This window comes from Gobio gobio, assembly GCF_949357685.1.
Source record: "Gobio gobio genome assembly, chromosome: 15".
NCBI lineage: Eukaryota > Metazoa > Chordata > Actinopteri > Cypriniformes > Gobionidae > Gobio > Gobio gobio.
Genome location: NC_137108.1, coordinates 45,594,302 through 45,616,890, shown reverse-complemented (window position 1 = coordinate 45,616,890; position 22,589 = coordinate 45,594,302). Strand labels below are relative to the sequence as shown.

The 22,589-nt window shown below is 38.3% G+C and overlaps 1 protein-coding gene across 2 annotated transcripts in view; it reads right to left on the bottom strand.

The window, feature by feature from the left end:
• cdk14 (cyclin dependent kinase 14) overlaps positions 1-22,589 on the bottom strand; it is a 252,733-nt gene that overhangs the window by 34,069 nt on the left and 196,075 nt on the right. The gene's annotated exons all lie outside the window — the stretch shown is intronic.

The window sequence follows — 22,589 nt, the reverse complement described above, 5'->3', positions numbered from 1 at the left end:
AATCTCATACACATGGCCCAAAAAAACCTTCAGCTTTTAATTTATTCATCAGCGATCCGGCTTCAGCGTTTAAGGAGCTCAGAAAGGTTTGAGTCCTGCAAAGAATATTCATATTTCAAGCATGTTCTCTGTATCTGTAGTCAATTTTCTGTGAGATGCATATTCAGGATATTTCTGGAGGGGTGTAGCCTCTCTAGCGGACACTGGTGTCTTATTGAGCCAAAATAAGGACTTGAGCTTGGCATCTCTTGTTTTGAGAGTGTTTGGGTCAGTCAAAATGTAATTTTGTATGATGAATAATGTGGGGTCGCCACTATGGATGGACAGAGAGAAAGATATAGATAGATAGATAGATAGATAGATAGATAGATAGATAGATAGATAGATAGATAGATAGATAGATAGATAGATAGATAGATAGATAGATAGATAGATAGATAGATAGATAGATAGAATGAACGATAGGGGAACAGACAGACATATAGATAGTTCGATGGTTAGTGATAGACAGAACGAACAATAGATAGATAGATAGATAGATAGATAGATAGATATATAGATAGATAGATAGATATATAGATAGACAGACAGACAGACAGACAGACAGACAGACAGAATGATAGACAATGATAGAACGAACGATAGATAGAGCGACAGATAGATAGAGCGACAGAGATAGATAGACAAACAGACAGACAGACAGACAGAACGATAGACAATGATAGAATGAACAATAGATAGAGTAACAGATAGATAGAGCGACAGACAGATAGAGCAACAGACAGATAGATAGACAGATAGACAGATAGATAGATAGATAGATAGATAGATAGATAGATAGATAGATAGATAGATAGATAGATAGATAGATAGATAGATAGATAGATAGATAGATAGACAATGATAGAACGAACGATAGATAGAGCAACAGATAGACAGATAGATAGAGCGAGAGACGATAGATAGATAGACAAACAGACAGACAGATAGACAGACAGAACGATAGACAATGATAGAATGAACGAAAGAAGGACAGACAGATAGATAGAGCAACAGACAGATAGATAGAGCAACAGACAGAACAACAGACAATGATAGAACGAACGATAGATAGACAGACAGATAGAGCGACAGACAGATAGATAGACAGACAGACAGACAGACATATGATAGACAGACAGATAGAGCGACAGACAGATAGATAGACAGACAGATGATAGACAGACAGAGCGACAGACAGATAGATGATAGACAGATAGAGCGACAGAGAGACAGATAGATGATAGACAGATAGACAGACAGATAGAGCGACAGACAGATAGACAGACAGATGATAAACAGACAGATAGATGATAGACAGACAGATAGATGATAGATAGACAGACAGATAGAGCGACAGACAGATAGGTAGACAGACAGACAGATGATAGACAGACAGATAGACAGACAAAACAATAGACAATGATAGAATGAATGATAGATAGAGCGATAGATGGACAGACAGACAGACAGACAGATAGATAGATAGATAGATAGATAGATAGATAGATAGATAGATAGATAGATAGATAGATAGATAGATAGATAGATAGATAGATAGATAGATAGATAGATAGATAGATAGATAGAGCGACAGACAGACAGAACAATAGACAATGATAGAACGACAGATAGACAGACAGATAGATGATAGATAGAGCGACAGATAGACAGATAAATAAATAGATAGATAGATAGAGCTTCAGATAGACAGACAGAACAATAGACAATGATAGAATGAACGATAGATAGAGCGACAGATAGACAGATAAATAAATAGATAGACAGGCAGATGGATAGACAGACAGACAGACAGAACAATAGACAGGTAGATAGACAGCATCACACACTCATCCCTGTGAGGCAGAAGCGGTGTCGTCTGTGTGTCTGCTCCCTCAAGTGAAGGGGGTAAATCACTAAGACCCCCGCAGCTCATGACATCATGCCAGGGCTCATTATGAGCCGGCGCAGTAAAGTGGGCCATGAATATCAAATATAAAACAGCTAAAAGCAGAGGAGGATAACATCAGGAGGCTGGGCGGCTCAAAAAACATGTGAGGAGAAGAACCATGACAACGACGCATCACGTGTCTGTTTGTGCGGGAGCTCTTGGGCCTTTCAGACTAAAATCTCATGAGGAATAAGTGAAGCTCGGCCTGATGGTCCTCATTACACACAAGCATCAGGAAGACAAAGAGTTTAAGGACACAAACACACACGTGAAGGGTTGACCAATGCAGTCACATCATCTACACAAACACTATTTATAAAAGACATTTGTTATTGAGGGAACTGAGAGAGTACAAATTTAATTTGAATTCAAATATAAGGTGATAAAATTCTAAGAAATTTATATATCTGAAGTTTTTAAAAAGTTTAAAAAGCCTTGAAATTGGAATGTTTATAGGCCTAAAAGGTGGCTTACTGTATATCAACATGCATTTAGTTTAATTTCATTAGTTATTTCATTAACTTACACTTACATATTACACACATAACCAATTTTTTTAGTTTACATTTGATATACAAACAATTTTTATATTTAGTACATTATCTATCTCTATGTGTGTGTATACACACATATACATATAGAGTAAGTAAAGTAGCAGTTATCATGTCTATAAACGTAGCTTCTGTTCAGTTTCACACAGCTGTTTTTAATGCTAGAGCATGTCCTTTGCAAGCGTGTTTAACTTACAAAGTTTGCTGACACAGAACATGAAGTCACACACGCACACACACACACTCACATGCACACCGTTACCGAACAACCAGGCGTGACATCGCTGCACCACAGTATCAGCATGATGAGTCAGCATTTATGTTTCACATGGTCAGTCCAGTATAAATCACGTATGTTCTTTGATTTCACACGTCTGCAGCTTCATTCACATGTATCACACATCCTCTTTCTGTCCACAACAATATTGCATGTTTCCCACCATAAAGCAGCAAAAACCGACATCACATCAGAATCTCAGAGCAGCCGATCAATTATTCACATACAGCGAAACAAATTGAACGGAGATCAGGGAGAGGAGACTAATGTTTACACTACCAGCCAAAAGTTTGGAATAATTACAATGTTTTAATGCTTTTGAAATAAGTCTCTTATGCTCACCAAGGCTGCATTTATTTGATCAAAAATGAAAGTAAATATTGTGAAATATAATTACAATTTAAAAGAATTGTCTTCTATTGTAATATAGTGTAAAATGTAATTTATTCCTGTGATCAAAGCTGAATTTTCAGCATCATTACTCCAGTCTTCAGTGTCACATGATCCTTCAGAGATCATTCTAATATGCTGATTTGCTGCTCAAGAATTATTTCTAATTATTATCAATGTTGAAAACAGTTTTTGCTGCTTAATATTTTTGTGGAAATAATGATACACTGCCATTCAAAAGTTTGGGTCAGTAAGAAAAATTATTCAGCAAGGACATTTAAAAAAAGTGACAGACAAAAGATTTATATTTTAAATAAATGCTGTTCTTTTGAACTTTCTATTCATTCATTCCTGAAAAAAAAATATTATTTCCACACAAATATTAACCAGCAAACCTTTTTTTAGAATTGATAATAACAGGAGATCCTTCTTGAGTAGCAAATCAGCATATTAGAATGATTTCTGAAAGATTAGGTCTGAATTTCATTGTATTACATGCAAATTATGAAAGCATGTGGGATTTATAGTAAAAGATTTGTAAAAAAAAAAAATCAAATTTCAATAAAAAAATTGGGGGGTAAAAATGTAAAGGTTTTAGCAGCAAATCCTTTAAGTCCTGTAAGTTGCGAGGTGGGGCATCCATGGATCGGACTTGTTTGTTCAGCACATCCCACAGATGCTTGATTGGATTGAGATCTGAGGAATTTGGAGGCCAAGTCAACACCTCAAACTCATCGTTGTGCTCCTCAAACCATTCCTGAACCATTTCTGCTTTGTGGCGTGCACACAGGCGTACATGGTCTGCAACAATGCTTAGGTAGTTGGTATGTGTCAAAGTAACACATGGATGGCAGGACCCAAGGTTTCCCAGCAGAACATTGCCCAAAGCATCACTGCCTACGCCGGCTTGCCTTCTTCCCATAGTGCATCCTGGTGCCATGTGTTCCCCAGGAAAGCGATGCACACGCACACGGCCATCCACGTGATGTAAAAGAAAACGTGATTCATCAGACCAGGCCACCTTCTTCCATTGCTCCGTGGTCCAGTTCTGATGCTGACATTGTTGGTGCTTTCGGTGGTGGACAGGGGTCAGTATGGGCACCCTGACTGGTCTGCAGCTATGCCGCCCCATACACAACAAACTGCGATGCACTGTGTATTCTGACACCTTTCTATCAGAACCAGCATTAAAGGGTTAGTTCACCCAAAAATGAAAATTCTGTCATTAATTACTTACCCTCATGTCGTTCGACACCCGTCAGACCTCCGTTCATCTTCGGAACAGAAATTAAGATATTTTAGTTGAAATCTGATGCCTGATGCCTGAAAGTCCTCCATTGGCTCAATGGTACTCTACACTCTCAAGACCCTTAAAAGGTACTAAAGACGTCGTTACAAAGTCCATCTCACTACAGTGGTTCTAAAATAACTTTATGAATCGGCGACAATAGTTTTTGTGCTCAAAAAAACCCTAAATAATGACTTACATAGTGATGATGATTTCAAAACAAAGCATCATGAAGCTTCGAAGCGTTATGAATCACTGAGCCAAATGATGATTCGGATCGCGTGTCAAACCGCCAAACTGCTGAAATTTGGTGATTCAAACCGCTGAATCGACTCAGTGATTCATAACGCTTCGAAGCTTCATGATGCTTTGTTTTGAAATCGTCATCACTATGTAAGTCGTTATTTAGGGTTTTTTTGCGCACAAAAACTATTGTAGCCGATTCATAAAGTTATTTTAGAACCACTGTAGTGAGATGGACTTTGTAACGACGTCTTTAGTACCTTTTAAGGGTCTTGAGAGTGTAGAGTACCATTGAGCCAATGGAGGACTTTCAGAGGCATCAGATTTCAACTAAAATATCTTCATTTCTGTTCTGAAGATGAACGGAGGTCTGACGGGTGTCGAACGACATGAGGGTAAGTAATTAATGACAGAATTTTCATTTTTGGGTGAACTAACCCTTTAACTTCTTGAGCAATTTGAGCTCCAGTAGCTCGTCTGTTTGATCAGACCACATGGGCCAGCCTTCGCTTCCCATGTGCATCAATGACCCTGTGCTGCCCATGACCCTGCTGCCGGTTCACCACTGTTCCTTCCTTGGAGCACTTTTGATAGATCCTGACCACTGCAGACCGGGAACATCCCACAAGAGCTGCAGTTTTGGAGATGCTCTGACCCAGTCGTCTAGCCATCACAATTTGGCCCTTGTCCAAAATCCTTACACTTGCCCATTTTTCCTGCTTCTAGCACATCAACTTTGAGGGCGAAATGTTCACTTGCGGCCTAATATATCCCACCCACTAACAGGTGCCGTGATGAAGAGATAATCAGTGTTATTCACTTCACCTGTCACTGGTCATTATGTCATGCCTGATCGGTGTATGTACACACACACACACCCATAACCTCTAAGAACCTGATCAATTATTCAGATCATATGCCGTAAACAAATTGAACGGAGGTCAGCAAGAGAGAAGACCAGCGTTTACACGCGTCAGTAGACTGTAACACCGTCAGTGTACCGTCGGGAATCCCAGAAAGTGCAAATATTCCAATGGTAAGAGGGGAGATTCCTGCGTTTCGGTGCGGCGCGTAATTATGCCCCTCCGGTGCTTGAATTATGCAAACGCTGCGCGGGTGGGCGGGGCCACAGGGCCTTTGATAAGTCAAGCATGCTGCGAGTGAATGAGGCGGCGACAGGCAAGGAAAAACACACATTCATTCCCGTCACAATGCCAAACAGCACTTTTAATTAAAGCTTATCCAGCTGCATGAATAATGCATTAATTCCTTCAGAATCTCAAGCTCAAATATTCCCGGCGTTCATCAGGAGAGATAAAACCCAAACGACCTGATATCTGCTGTCTGTGACAAAACAAACGCGTCAATGCTTTTATCGCCCTCTATACATGCAGGGAGCAAAGCCTGCGATTAAAACCATCCCTGAGCAGCGTTTGTGCTGCACTGCTGGTGCACCATTACCAACAATAAAACCAGACCAAGTGGAGACCGAACAGAGTCCATAGGAGTCCGACTCCCTGCTAGAGAACTTAATGAACGATCCGCAGACTCAACCATTCATGATAGACAGCCACATTTCACCATCAAATCAACAGAAACAAACAAGAAATTACATTCTGACTACAGAAAATGCAACCTTATTTCTGTATTGTGACATTAGTTTCTTAATATTTTGAGGATAAATATAATCCAGACATGTTCTGGACAGGTTTCATGATATTCCTGCAGGCAAACCCGTCCCATCAGGAGATGTGGACAGTCTAACAGTGCTTGTCAATGTCAAAATGATTGAGATGGCCAATCAAATCAAAGAAAGCGGGCTTTACAGTTCATTAGATTAGATTAGATTCAACTTTATTGTCATTACACAAGTACAAGTACAAGGCAACGAAATGCAGTTTAGGTCTAACCAGAAGTGCAATAGCAGCAAGTGCAGAATATACAATGGTTGCATAAGTGCAGGACATGGATATGTACTGAGTATATATATAAATATGTATTAAAGGGATAGTTCACCCAAACATGATCATTCTGTCATCATTGACTCATTCTCATATGTCACTCCTAACCTGTTTGTGGTTTTGCGGAACACAAAAGAAGATATTTCGAAGAAGTTTCAGTTCCCATTGACTTCCATCGAGCTTGTTTTGTCCATTTAATGAAAGTCTGAAACGGTTTGTTACCAAAATTATTTTGTGCTCAGCAGAAGAAAGAAATTGATCATTCATGTTATTCATAATTTAATGTTATGAGACAATAAATATTAACAAAACCCTTTTTAGCATAATACGTTGTTTTTGGGTGAATGTGTGCCTATTTTAGGACAACAATGTGGATATAGTTTAAAATTGATTACAATAAATTCTATTTCTTGTACTGTTCAAATTGCTTAATTTTCTATCTTTATAAAAAAAAAAGACTATTCATCAATATTCACACAATATATGTCACTTTAGGGTTATATTAAACGATATGCATTCAATTCTTAATCGAATTTCTCAAATGTTATCTCCCATCTTGGATTTATTTTAATCCATTTGAACTAATTTGCTTAAATTTGTACTTGTTACTTGTATCGTATTTTTTATTTTTTATTTCTTTAGCCTAGAAATTTAGACGCACTCTAACGGTGGCAAATTACATTTGCACTAGCAACTCTCTGTTGGCTTGCGAGCTGGAAAAAACAAACTCTGGTCAGGCCAATCACATCGTGTATAGAGTCGGTGGGCGGGCTTAACATAATGACGGCAGAGTTGCAGCGGTTCCGCGTGCCACTCGTAAACAAAGAAGCTGGCGAACAGCGGTCTTTTGAATCGGCTTTGGCTGCAACTCTGGAAGACTTGGAGTTAAGCTTTTCTTTGAGAAAAGAACAAAGAACGGCACTGAAGTCATTCTTAAGAAAGGAAGATGTGTTCGGAGTTTTGCCGACCAGATATGGCGAAAGTTTAATCCATCAACTAGCTCCGCTTCACCTTCTTCGTTGCCCTGGTTGGTTGTAGCGCTATCCTATTGCGTGCAGAGGGAATTTGAAAGACAACCGTTTATCCCGCCCCTTGGATTGAGCCCTGCCAATGGTGAGTTCCCAGACCCAACATCTTGATGTGGGTCTGGCTTGTCAGGCTATTATTTCTTATGAACCTTTTTATGATTATTATTTGTTTAAAAAAAAAAAATTATATAAAACACTGTGTATAAAATGAGCTTTGTAAATAAATTTGCCTTGCTGTATTTTTATATCTGACCATTTCATTATCCTTCTAATTCACTGTTCGCAAAGACCCGCCCCCTTTAGTCACTGTTGCTACGTCTGATTGGTCAGATCGCCTGTCAATCAAACTCCCGGCGAAGGGTGAATTGCATTATATACGAAGGATGCATATGATGCTCCCTTAGAATTTGGCCAAAATAACGTGTCTTTGGAGGCAGCATGATCCCTTTCCCTTCACATGAGGCACACGACTACTGTAGGTTTTGGAGCAACACTGGTCTCTTCAGCAACAAAAACATGCAGCAGAATTCATCCAGGTGTATTTTTAGATGGTGGAGGTAAATAATCTCTAAACTCCACAACTGAGGTGAGCTGGATTCAGTCTAATGGATTGGCCTGACCCATTGAGCCTCATGAAGAGAAACTAATGGGTTTTTATTACACAGTCTGTATTCACACACTCACTCAAGCCGTGTGTGTGTAAGTGGGCCAGACTGTTTGGAAGGGCTAAGAGTCTCACTGTCAGAAAGCATTTTCTCATTCTGCTTTACCTTCCTGTCCTGCGTGATCCTGATAAAGAAACTCCCTCAGCGCGAGTGAAGCCAATCCCACCATGCCACTAAAAACCCACCGTGCTGCAGAGAAAGAACGACAAGCTTAATACAATATGGCATTCATATGAAACACACAGAACACACAGTCCCAGCGGTGGAAACCTAAAGGCTTGCAGAGAAAGAAAACAGACTACTTTCTGCATTTAAAAAACAAAATAAATTTGTATATTGTTTTAAAAATTAGGACAACCCCAAAATGGAGGTTTTGTCAGGTTTAGCTCACCTCTATGTGCAAATGATTGTCCCCAAAGTATGGTGTATAAGTGGTGTATACAAACACACACACACACACACACACACACACACACACACACACACACACACACACACACACACACACACACACACACACACACACACACACACACACACACACACACACACACACACACACACGCAGACATGTCTGTTTCCAGCAGAGAATATTTATGCAGATAATCACCTATTATCTGTCATTCTCTGGATGTCGTGATGTTATTGTCTCGGAGCGCCACTTTTAAAATAAAGACGTGGTGAGTAACACAGACGAGTTGTTGTGTAGACACGGATAAAACCAGCACAACATCATCAAACTTCTACAGTATGTGGTTGTTTTGTTTGGGTTTGGGAAAGTTTGTAGAGAGGAAGGCGCGTGTGAGTGAGTGAAGCTGCAGCGCTGCGGTTTGACACGACGATCTGAGCGCGCTGTCTGTAAGCCTGGATAATTACCCTCCACCTGTCTCTCTCTCCACCTGACTGTCTGACAAACACACTGCGCTACAGGACGACCTGAAACATGTCACACTGATCACATCTGAAACACACACTCACTACCTAACTATCAGTCGGTCTGACTAACTGTCTGTCTGTCTACCAACCTGTCTGTCTGTTTACCTACCTACATTCCTGTCTGTCTGTCTGCCTATGTATTTATCTGTCTGACTACCTGTCTGTCTATCTACCTGTCTGCATGTCTATCTATCTACCTGTCTGTCTGTCTATCTATGTATTTATCTGTCTGACCACCTGTCTGTTTATCTGTCTGTCTATCCATGTATTTGTCTGTCTGACTACCTGTTTGTCTGTCAGTCTATCTATGTATTAATCTGTCTGATTACCTGCCTGTCTGTCTACCTAACTATCTGTCTACCTACATTCCTGTCTGTCTGTCTATCTATGTATTTATCTGTCTGACTACCTCTCTGTCTATCTACCTGTCTGTCTGTCTATGTATTTATCTGTCTGACCACCTGTCTGTTTGTCTGTCTGTCTATCTATGTATTTATCTGTCTGAGTACCTGTCTGTCTATCTACTTGTCTGTCTGTCTACCCATGTATTTATCTGTCTGATTACCTGTCTATCTACCTTTCTGTCGACCTAACTGTCTGTTTACCTACATTCCTGTCTGTCTGTCTATCCATGTATCTATCTACCTGTCTGTCTATCTATTTATTTATCTGTCTGACTACCTACCTGTCTGTCTATGTATTTATCTGTCTGATTATCTACCTTTCTGTCGACCTAACTGTCTGTTTACCAACATTCCTGTCTGTCTGTCTGTCTGTCTATCCATGTATTTATCTACCTGTCTGTCTATCTATTTATTTATCTGTCTGTCTGACTACCTACCTGTCTATCTATCTGTCTGTCTATGTATTTATCTGTCTGACTACCTGTCTGTCTATCTATGTATTTATCTACATGTCTGTCTATCTGTCTATATATGTATCTATCTGTCTGACTACCTATCTGTATATCTACATGTCTGTCTGTCTGTCTATATATGTATTTATCTACCTGTCTATCTACCTGTCTGTCTATGTATTTATCTGTCTGACTACCTGTCTGTCTATCTCTGTATTTATCTACCTGTCTGTCTGTCTGTCTGTCTGTTTATCTACCTGTCTGTCTGTCTGTCTATGTATATATCTGTCTGATTCCCTGTCTGTCTGTCTGTCTGTCTTCCTACCTACATTCCTGTCTATCAATCCATGTATTTATCTGTCTATCTACCTGTCTGCCTGTCCATGTATTTATCCATCTGACTACCTGTCTGTCTATCTACCAACCTGTCTGTCGGTCTACCTACTTACATACCTGTTTTCTGTGTCAGTGTACTGCGTCTGTCTGTCTATGTATTTATCAAGCATCCTCACCTCGATATCAGAAATCAATCACAAGACAAAAACTTTTCTAGAGCACCGACTTGTTGAGATCTGAAAAGTGTCAACAAACCTCCTTCTTTCTGCGGTACACACACTCAAAACTTTTTAATGACCAAACTCCAGCTGGAGCTTGGAGAGGCCCAGTGAGGTGCGTGTGAGGAGAGCAGGAGTCTGACCGGCGGCTGGCGCTCTTCACAGAAGACGTGCAGCCCTACTTGGAGGAGCGCAGCATCTTCTAGAAGCTCATTAGAGGAGCCCATATGTCGGGAGGGAGAGCGTGAGCGCGTGGGTCTTCGTTTTCATGTCGCACACCACCGTAGTCGCCTGCCACTTCATGCGCCGCAGCGGCAGCAAACACTTTCATCTGTAAACGTGATGCGTTATAATTGAGATGCCACCGCCAAGATGTGGTGACATTTAGCGCCTGATCGAAATGTTTGCAACGTTTTTCCCTGCAGACTTTACACTCACCAATTCAGAGCTGTAATTAGAGAAGTGAAATTCCATCCATCCAACTTAACAGAGGAGTGTGACGCCCGTTTGCAGTTGCATAAATAAAGCGAGGGAATAATCACACAACTCTTTTTAAAGTTGTTCCAGTTTGGTTGCAGCTCAGAGATTTTGCCATCTGCCTGAGCCTGGGCATGCATCAGTACGGCCTGTCAACCTTCAAACTTCAAGAATTTCTTCACTTTTTTCAAAACTTTGATACATTTTGCTTTTCTAGTAAAAAAAATTATGAATTTCTTTGAATTTCAAATATTTTTTATTCTACTTCCTTACATTACAATTTGCAATGTTGCATCCTGTCTGCATTCTTAACTCAATTTCAGGAATTTAATTGGAATTTAAAAGCGCTCAATTTAATGAATGTTGCACAACCCTGGTAAACAGATAGCTGCTATTAACATGTTGACCATTAACTTTAAAGAGTTTGTCACTCAAAAAGGGTTAATGATAGTCATTAACTACTCACCCTTAATGTTATGAAGCAACAAAAATACTTTTCATGTGCAAAAAAGCAAACAAAAATAACGGGCCGACCTTTATTCAGCAATGTCTTCTCTCCCTTTTACTCTCTTATGCTATTCACATTGTTGGACTAATCACAGTGCAGAACGGTGGCTCACTATTGGCTGAGCACCACATGCATGCGTTGTGGTGCTTACGTGAATCGCGTAGGAGAGTGACACAAAGAGAAAAGATTGTTGAATAAAATCGTTATTTTTGTTTGTTTTTTGCGCACAAAAAGTATTCTCTTCACTTCATAAAATTAAGGTTGAACCACTGGAGTCACAAGGACTATTTTAAAGGGATAGTTCACCCAAAAATGAAAATTTGATGTTTATCTGCTTACCCCCAGTCTGTCAGTCATATAATGCATGTGAATACCTTCAATACCTTCCGGCGCTTGCATAAACTACACCATATCGTGTGCAGACCTCACTCAGCGGAAGTGATCGCGCACTGAAGGCTGTTGGACATAGTGGTGTATTTGAGGTAAAAAATGATATAAATACTGTTCGGTTTCTTGCACAAACCGATCGTTTCGTGTCTTAAGACATCAATATCATGAGTTCGCACTTACATATAATTTATAGAGAGTAATTTAATGCATATTTGGCGTGCTGTCCGGGGGGAGGTGCATGTTTTTTTTATGTTTTTTTAATCTCATAGATGCATGTTACCATTCACATGCAATATACGACTGACAGACTGCAACGGTAGGAGTTAAAAATCTTCATTTGTGTTCTTGTTACGTCCCCAGGGACGTTTGGAGTATTTTTTTTTTTTTTCTGTTTTCTGTGAGGTTCCTTTCTGTCTCTTGCACTGTCACTTTAACAGGTGGCGTGCTGATTGGCTGTCTGACCTGTCAATCACTCCCGATGACGTGATTGGCTGTGTTAGTTTGAAGGCGTTCTCCTCCGACGAGCAACACCTCTGGAATGCGCTTCTTAAGGGACGTGCTGTCGCACAGCGAGAGACTGCTTTTTGTTCTGATTCTGTTGTTACATTTGTTTCTGTTCTCTCTGTTTGAACTTAGTTTGCGTGTTGCCATTTTGCTCTTTGTCATGTTGAGTGCTTTAAGTTACCCTTAAAACTTCTCATGTGAGAGATTTAAAGTTTGGCATTTAAAGCGAAGCCAATCTGGATGGAGAAAAGGGGCTAGGTAAGATGTCACGTGACATACATGGGCACACTCAGGAACGTTGATTGTCTAGACACACTAGGTTAGTGGGTTTGTGCCACACTCTGTATTTTTGTGTTTGATAGGTAGTGTAGGGAAGTATAAGGCGTCACAGACGCTGAAGACCTTTTCTTTTCTTTCTTTTCTTAGCTTAGGATTAGTTTGAAACTGTTTAGCAAGATTCTTTTGATTATATTATTTTTATTTCTTTGGCACAATCCAGTTTTCCCTTTGTTCTCCCCAGATCTTATTTTATGTCTTTCTGTTTTTCTTTATCATTATGAGTTTATTCATTGGTGGTTAATTATTGGTTTCTATAATTATTAAATAATTGTTTAATCGCCGTTATTTGTGTGGTCTCGTTTTTCTCATCACGCACACAGTGGTCATTACTGGTGGTATTCAGAACTTGGTTAAAAATGTTCCCCTTCTCAATCCCTAGATTGTTAACATCCAAAGGAGGGTCGTAACAGTTCTACTGAAGAAACAAAGTCACCTATATCTTGGATGCCCTGTAGCCTGGATGCCAGCCAAACTTAGCCCCGCCCACAACATTTGAGTTCGGGAAGTTCAAAGCTGTTCGGACCAATCAAACTGTCAGGACGGGCTTTAGACGATGATGGACAGATGATAAACAGTAACGTAATCATCCACGTCACAAAAGAGCGCTTGGGTTAAATTTGTTCTAATCCTAAACGGAGAACTTGTTTGTATATGCATTCACCTTTACTATTTCTCTCAGAAATGATGATGGTGTTGGTAAGTACTCTGTGTATCTTTAAATTCTTTTTTTATAACACTGACAAACATCGTTTTCACTCATCTTCTTCCAGCGTGCGTGCAGATAGGGTTGCCAAGCTTTCACAACAAAACCCGCCCAATTGCTACTCAAAACTAGCCCAAAACAAACCAAATAGCTTTCCGGGGGGGAGGGTTCTCCGGTAAAATGGCGTTTGGGGGGTAAAATACGTGTTTTTTGGCTGGGTTTCCTGGGTTCCTGGGTCTAAATATCACATAGTTGGGGTCGTTTCAACCTGCGGACATGGAAAAACTGGCAACACTGTGTGCAGTTGAGTTCTGTTGACATTTGACAACTAACGTTATGCGTAGCTCCGTTGCTCTGATTGGTTGTAGGTCTATATCCAATTGAGGTCTTTCCTGGTTTGGTTGAAACACGCCCCATAATCACAGCCCAACGGAGCAGTATCAGACTCATAGTCAGGCTAGATGCCCTGGGGGTAAGCAGATAAACATCAAATTTTCATTTTTGGGTGAACTATTCCTTTAACCATGACTTTACTACCTTTGTGGGTCTTGAAAGTGGTCGCCGTGTTGCTGTTTATGTGGGGTCAGAGAGCTCTCGGATTTCATATCGAGAGATGAACAAAGGTCTTAGGGGTTTGGAATGACATAAGGGTGAGTAATTAATGACATAATTAAAAATTTTTGGGTGAACTGTCCATATAACTAACTTGCTCGTCAAGATTCTCTTCCACAGAACTGCACATTCTAGCATCCTGATACCTTGTACACATGAATTTGTTGTGAAACTTGTGCACCCATATCACAACCACAGCCAATCAGAATCAGAATATATGATGTTTAGAATGGAATTATGTGGAGCTAGATTCGGACCAATGAGATGTCACGGTGGGCGAGGCTACCCAGAACAATAGTGCAAAAAAAAAGAAACCAAAAGAGAAATGTTGCTTTGGCATCTAGCTGCAAATTAAATAATTGTACGTATTTTGGTTTTTTTTTTTCAGTTGATCTTTATTTTATGCTCGTCACGAAATAAATCAAAAAGTCATGATTTCACCGCAGGTAAACAGTGTGAACTGGCATCAGGCTTGATAAACCACTTTCACGCTACATCTGACAGACAACGTTACATGATGGATCAAACTCAGACATTTTTGCCTCATGCAACCAAGCTGTTCTGCACACAAACCTGGCGTAAATCAGGGTCTCGATGTGACTGAGATGAGAGGAGGAGAGGAGGAGCGGAGGGTGAGAAACAGAGTGAAAATCATTCAGACTGGAGGCAGAGGAGTGAAAGGAGCTTATGCTAATGAGCGATCCAGAGCTCGACCTCTGTCCCTCCTCCACGCATGTCATTAGTCCCTCTAGTGACAAACAAATTACACATGAAATCAAGCAGCGCACCTCCTCTGCTCTTTCCCTGTGTGTGTGTGTGTGTGTGTGTGTGTGTGTGTGTGTGTGTATACTCTACTAGTAATTGTCATCTCTGAGGGAAACACCTGCTTGCTGGGAAACACCCTCCCTACACACACACACACACACACACACACACACACACACACACACACACCCAAAAGTCTCCTGCTTTTCTTCCTATTCTAATTTTCCCATTTCCTGAACTGGATTTCTGACCCTCAGAGCAGCTCATCAGATCCAATAACACACACTGCTCAGGTGCAGTCGTGGCCTAATGGAGTCAGACTGGTAACTCGAAGGTTGTGGGTTCAATTCTCAATACCGGCAGGAAATGACTGAGGTGCCCTTGAGCAAGACACCTAACCCCCAATCGCTCTCTGGGCGCACACAGCAAAATGGCTGCCCACTGCTCCGGGTGTGTGTTCACTACTCACTCACTACTCCTAATGTGTGTGCACTAACTTGGATGGGTTACAGAGGACAAATTCTGGGTATGGGTTACCATAATTGGCCGTCACTTTCACCTTTCACTTCACTTTACTTCTCCATCACTGGAGAAAACCGCAGCGAGACACGGAGAGCAGCCGCAGGTAGGATGGACAGAGAGAGGCTAGGGCTGTGTAAAATCGCTACAAAACATTATATATAGGATGTTTTGAAATTTAAAATATATAAAATAAAGTATAATAAATATATATATATATATATATATATATATATATATATATATATATATATATATATATATATATATATATATATATATATATATATATATATATATATATATCATCAAGGCATGGACTCCACTAGACCCCTGAAGGTGTGCTGTGGTATTTGGCACCAAGATGTTAGCAGCAGATCCTTTAAGTCCTATAAGTTGTGAGGTGGGGCCTCCATGGAGTTCATTGTATTACATGCAAATTATGAAAGCATGTGGGATTTTTTGTAAAAGATTTTTACACATTTAAATGTTCAAATTTCAATTAAAAAATTGGGGGGTAAAAATTAGTAAAAATGTAAAGGTTTTAGCAGCAAACCCTTTAAGTCCTGTAAGTTGCGAGATGGGACCTCCATGAATCGGACTTGTTTGTTCAGCACATCCCACAGATGCTCGATTGGATTGAGATCTGGGGAATTGTGATAGAGACTGACCACTGTAGACCGGGAACACCCCACAAGAGCTGCAGTTTTGGAGATGCTCTGACCCAGTCGTCTAGACATCACAATTTGGCCCTTGTCAAACTCACTCAAATCCTTACGCTTGCCCATTTTTCCTGCTTCTAACACATCAACTTTGAGGACAAAATGTTCACTTGCGGCCCACGAACATGTGCCGTGATGAAGAAACAATCAGTGTTATTCACTTCACCTGTCAGTGGTCATAATGTTATTTTATATTTAAATTATAGTTATTAATACATTTATTTTTATTGTAATAATATATATTTTCTATTGTAATATATCTTAAAATGTTTTTTTTTCCCTGTGATGGCAAAGCTGAATTTTCGGCATCATTACTTCAGTCTTCAGATCAGTGTATTACAAATATATTAATTTCCTTACCTTAAATATTTGAGTTAATATATTATTTCATATTTTTATTACATAAAGTGTATACATTAATTTTATTATATATTTAATAAAATATTAATTTCTTTAGTATTCATTTATTATGCAAAAACAAAACAAATAAACAAAAATCCCTACCCCTATTTATTATTATTGTGAATATTTGATTTGACCAATCAGTCCTACACTGTATGCGGTTTCATTATTAATAGTTTTTGGTGGCATGTTGGGTCACAGAACGTGTTCATCAGCAGCATAAAACAGGAATGTATATTTCCAAATCCAGTTGAGAAGGAGCTTTCTCATGATAAATCATTCATGTTTTTTCCCTTAATGGCCGCTCTGTTACCGAAGTGTTTCCACCAGACTGAGGTCGGCCCATTTTCACAGTCCCTGACACAAATCAACTCCAGCGACAGGAGACGGAGCCACTTTAACGCCTGCTCAAGAGAGTCTTTGATCCAAACACTTGATTCAGAGTCCAGACCACCGTACAGGATCATTAAAGACACTGGAAACTAAAACAGGTGAATAAAATAAAAAAATATATACTGTACTTAATTTTTTCTTCATTGACTTTTCATTTTGCTGATGAAAGCAGAGGCTACATAATATAACAGCTCATTAACATAATCCAATCAAACCCATCTAATTCACACTATTTACAACTGAATATTACATTTTACCAATAATACATAAAATCAGATCACAGGATGCCAAACACTGAATCTCACATATAAAATAAAGTTGAGTTTAAAGGTACCAGAAGATTTTGTAGATCTCTTAAACCAGTCAAATGCAGTGATTAGCTCCTCCTCTACAGTATCATCCACCACATACACAAGACTGTGTCTCCAGATGGACAGATATAAATCTGTGCACACTGAAAGCCAATCAGAATGGAGCTTGTGTTTTTCCGTCAGTGTTTGACCTTCTGATGTGTGCCACGCCATAAGGCCACATGTTTAGAGAATGTGTGTGTGTATCTGTTTGAGGTGTTCACTGTGCCAGTAGAGTGTGTTGAATGTGTAAGTGTGTGTGTGTGGCAGTGCAGATAAACAGCTGGCTGCTGTACACACCGGACAGTCTGTCTGTGGCTCTTATCTTCAAAGAGTCAGTGGATCGCTGCAGGCCTGCGACACACGCCAACTGACCCAGGCAAACCGATGCCAACCTGGACTGAAAGAGGCGCTCGCGAACCCGTCAGACTGCGCTAACAAACAAACAGAGCTCTAGTCAGTCAACACTGAAGGGACGTTCACACTCACAGTGATCAAATCAAATCAATAAACTTCACTGTCTGCTCTTCCATCAACTGTATCATGTTGTTGCATATTTGATATTTTATAACATTTTTATTTTTTTATGCATAAAATATACAATATATATTATATATACAAACAAGATTATTATACTATATTATATTATACTACATTTAAATATATGAACTATACAATATAGTATATTTTATTTATACATATAAATATAAAAAGAATAAATATAAACGCTGCTTTTCAATACATTTTTAATATACAATTTTTTTATTTTGAAACAATACATTTTATACCATATATTTTTATGTATAAAATACTATATATACACATATACATATACACACACACACACACACACACACACACACACACACACACACACACACACACACACACACACACACACACACACACACACACACACACACACACACACACACACACACACACACACACACACACACACACACACACACACACACACACACACACACACACACACACACACACACACACACACACACACACACACACACACACACACAAATAATACTGCGGGACAACAACATTATATTATATTTTTAAATATATAACATATATTATACTTATATAAATACTACATATTACATTATTCTTTAAAATAGTATATATAGTATATTTCATATATATAACAACATTTTATTATTTTAAAACAATACATATACTATTATATAAATAATCAATATAAATTAGGGCTGTCAAAAGATTAATCGCATCCAAAATAAAAGTTTGTGTTTACATAATATATGTGTGTGTACTCTGTTAATTATTATTTATATATAAATACACACACAAGCATGTATATATTTAAGAAAAAATAATATTTTTTTATATAAAACATTTATATTTATATATATTATAGATTATATAAATGTATATACATTATATACATGCAAATATTTCTTAAATATATACATGAATGTGTGTGTATTTATATATAAATAATAATTAACAGAGTACACACACATATATTATGTAAACACAAACTTTTATTTTGGATGCGATTAATCGCGATTAATCTTTTGACAGCCCTAATATAAATATAATGTATTAATATATTAATATACAAATAATACATATAAAATCTTAATCTGCTGAACAACATTATATTATATTTTTTAAATATATAAAATGTTAAATTGTTAAATATTATACATTACATTATTCTTTAAATAGTATATATATATATATATATATATATATATATATATATATATATATATATATATATATATATATATATATATATATATATAATTTTTTATTTTTAAATACTATATATTTTAAAATGCATATTTTATTTAAATATAAACAATTTGATTAATACTCATACATGTTAATAATTTAAATCAGCCCTGTCCACGCAAATCAATCTATTGCAGTATAAAGACTTTAGAGCGGTTTGCACTCACGATACACATACTGTCATATCGCTCATGACATGACATGAATAATGTAAAAGCATCCAGTAACAAAGACAGTCTGTCCAAAACAGACACTCCACACAACAGAATCCATATCAATCACCTTGGGCCCTTAATTTATGCTAATGTCATGCAAAGCCATTGCAGCTGATAGGTGGCTTCTTGCATCAGCAGCACGACTTCCAGAACTATCCAGAAACTTCAGCTATTTGATTTCAACTGTACGAATACATTTACCACTGCGGCATTCAATGGAAAAGCCCTACACGTCCAGCACAAGCTGCTCACCATCACATCTTTCACTAAATTAGGCATTTGTACCATCAGCGAGGGCTTTTCTGTCTCCAAAGAAAGAGAGACCTATAGACCGTCCAACCTTTTTCTATCTTTTCTGACCCCAATTTCATCCCAGTGACCCTCTTCTCATTCTCTCTGTGAAGCCCTCGGCCTCTTTTCTCCCTCGCGGGCGCTCGTCTCTGACAGACATTGTGGCGTAGTGTGTGAGAGAGGCGTGTCATTTAGTCTGCGATGGGCTGAAGCTTCATCTGTGCTCAATAGCAGCTCTCAAAGCATCCATCCAGCTGCACAAAGGCTGCCTGCTGGGGATTTCCTGTGAAAAGGTTCCCTGTCTGCCTGATTCCTGCAACAACTCTTCTGATGAATAATACAAACCTGGAGAACTTGCCCAGGCCTTGGTGGACTTTTCTTGTCACAGAAACATACAGTGGCCCAAAAAAATATTTGGAAACTCGCGTCACATGTAAAAATGGACGAGGCCTGTCAAAAACACACGCAGGATATACTGCATCCCATAATCATCCCATAATAAATATTTTTTTAAAAGCAACAATTAAATGGCCCTAAAACTATAGGATCTAAATATTGTTTGTTTTTAAACAGACAAAACATATTTTATTTGAGGACCATATAAGATTTTTAGGCTTAATTTTTATTATGCAAAAAAAAATATATATATATATATTTTAAGTTTTTATATATATATATATATAAACACTATCACTATCAAAAACAATATCACTTTATTCCTAAAATGCACTTGCTTTTATATTTTTTGTATGTAATATAATGAGTTTCATCTTTATCTAATCTTTCATCTTCATCTTTAAGAGTGAGTTTTCCCACTAAAATCAAGGAATTCTATTTTGCAAAAAGAAAATTAAGCATAAACATAGGCTCAAAATATCTTGTCTATGGTTTCACTCATAACAAACATCTTTTTTCCAACCAATTTATGCTTGAAATGTCAAAATTCCCACTTGCTTTGATATTTTGTATGTAATATAATGACATTCAGACATCTTTTAATCCATTTGTTTCTTGAAATGTGAAAATTTTAACTTGGGGAATTTTTATATATATATATTTAATAGACATTCAGACATAAAGAAAGACTTTTCACCCAAAATCAAAGAATCAAAAGAAATAATTTTTCCATAAAGAATTCTTTGTCTTCATTTTAAACTATATCACACACTCTTAACTTCTTTTAATTAAACTTTTTTTGGGGGAAATCTATAAAATGCACTTGCTTTGATATTTTGTGTGTAATATAATGAGTTTCAACTTAATCTAATCTTTCATCTTCATCTCTAAGAGTGAGTTTTCCCCCTAAAATCAAATAAGTATATCTTTTTCATCCATTTTTTGCTTGAAATTTCAAAATTGACATTTGAAAAATACCACTTGCTTTGTTGCATGTAATATGATGACATTCAGACATCATTTCATCCAATCTTTTGCTTTGAAAAAATCTGAAATTCGAAACTTTTAAATGATTAAATATATCTCTTGCTTAATGACATTCTTTCCCCCCAAAGTCAAAGAAATTATATTTAGCATAAAGAAAATTAAGAATAAAAATATGATTTGTCTTCATTTTAAACTATATCCATCATTCTACTCCTATCAAACATCTCCCCCAATTAAAATCTGAACTTCACACAAGCTTCCATATTCTGCATGCAATACAATGAAATTCAGACATTTTAAAGAGTGACTTTAGTGTCAAGATACTTTTCGGGCCTCTAATGTGAGAGACGAGTATGAAAACATTCAGTCTTTGAAATCTCCCTAAACATGCAGGAAATCTCTGCATGTGATGTGTGCATCACGGCACGTCTCATGGAGTGTGAACGCTTCTAAATCAGATGTGTGTGGATTAGAGGAGCGTCTCTGAGCTCCACGGAGCCTGTCAGGATGAGAAGGCCGAGCACAAAGCGTGTGATTTCAATATGAATGGTGCGGTGGAGTGAAGGACACGGCTCTCGCAGTGGGGTGACTTCCCTTCTGAGCAGCACGGTGCCACTGCGTTCTCCAGCGACTATCAGACACATCACAAACACACACGCGCTCAAAACACACCACAACATCTGCATGCTGACAAGCAAAACACTTTACTTTCATTTCTGCACTTCATGAACTTGTCAAAGTGAGGATCACTGCAGAGTTGAAATGCTAAGGGACCTATAATGCCCGTTTTCAAAGTCTTGATTTTGCGGGGTCTACTAGAATAGGTTTATAAACACCTTATTTTCCACATATTTGACATTGTTGCAGTTCCTCTCTTCCCAGTCTGTCAGTAACGCTGTTTATTTCCTGTCTTATGAAAAGCACAATGTGCTCTGATTGGTCGTCTGGACCAGTGTGTAGTGATTGGTCGACCGCTTCCAGCTTGTTTGGGAAATGTCACGGCCCTTACCATAACCACGGTACAATTCAACCAGGCCCCGCCCCTTTATTTTGCGTATGCCTTGTGCGGGAATTGTGAGGGATATTGTGGCGTGTTTGTTCCCGGAAGAAAGCGAAGTATCGTGAAACTAGCCTAACGACACACGCTTTAGGAAAATCAATGAGTAAATAAAAAGCGCATTACAGCCATTGCAAATAAATTGTGAATTTTCAACATGTACCCAGTGGAATGCTTTATGAAACTATTATTTTCACTAGGGTTGCACAATATATTGAACAAAAAATCAATATCAGGATATGGATTAGATGTGCATTAATTAGATAAATATATGTGCTGCTGGTAAAGAGAGCGAAGCTTGTCATTTACAAGGGTGAGCCAACACACTGTTCCTTTACTCTGAAACCGGCAGCGCATTTATTTATTTGTCAAAATAAAAGCTTGATGATGGTCTATTGTATGAAAAAGAACAATAAAGATGTAAATATTTTGTAACATACA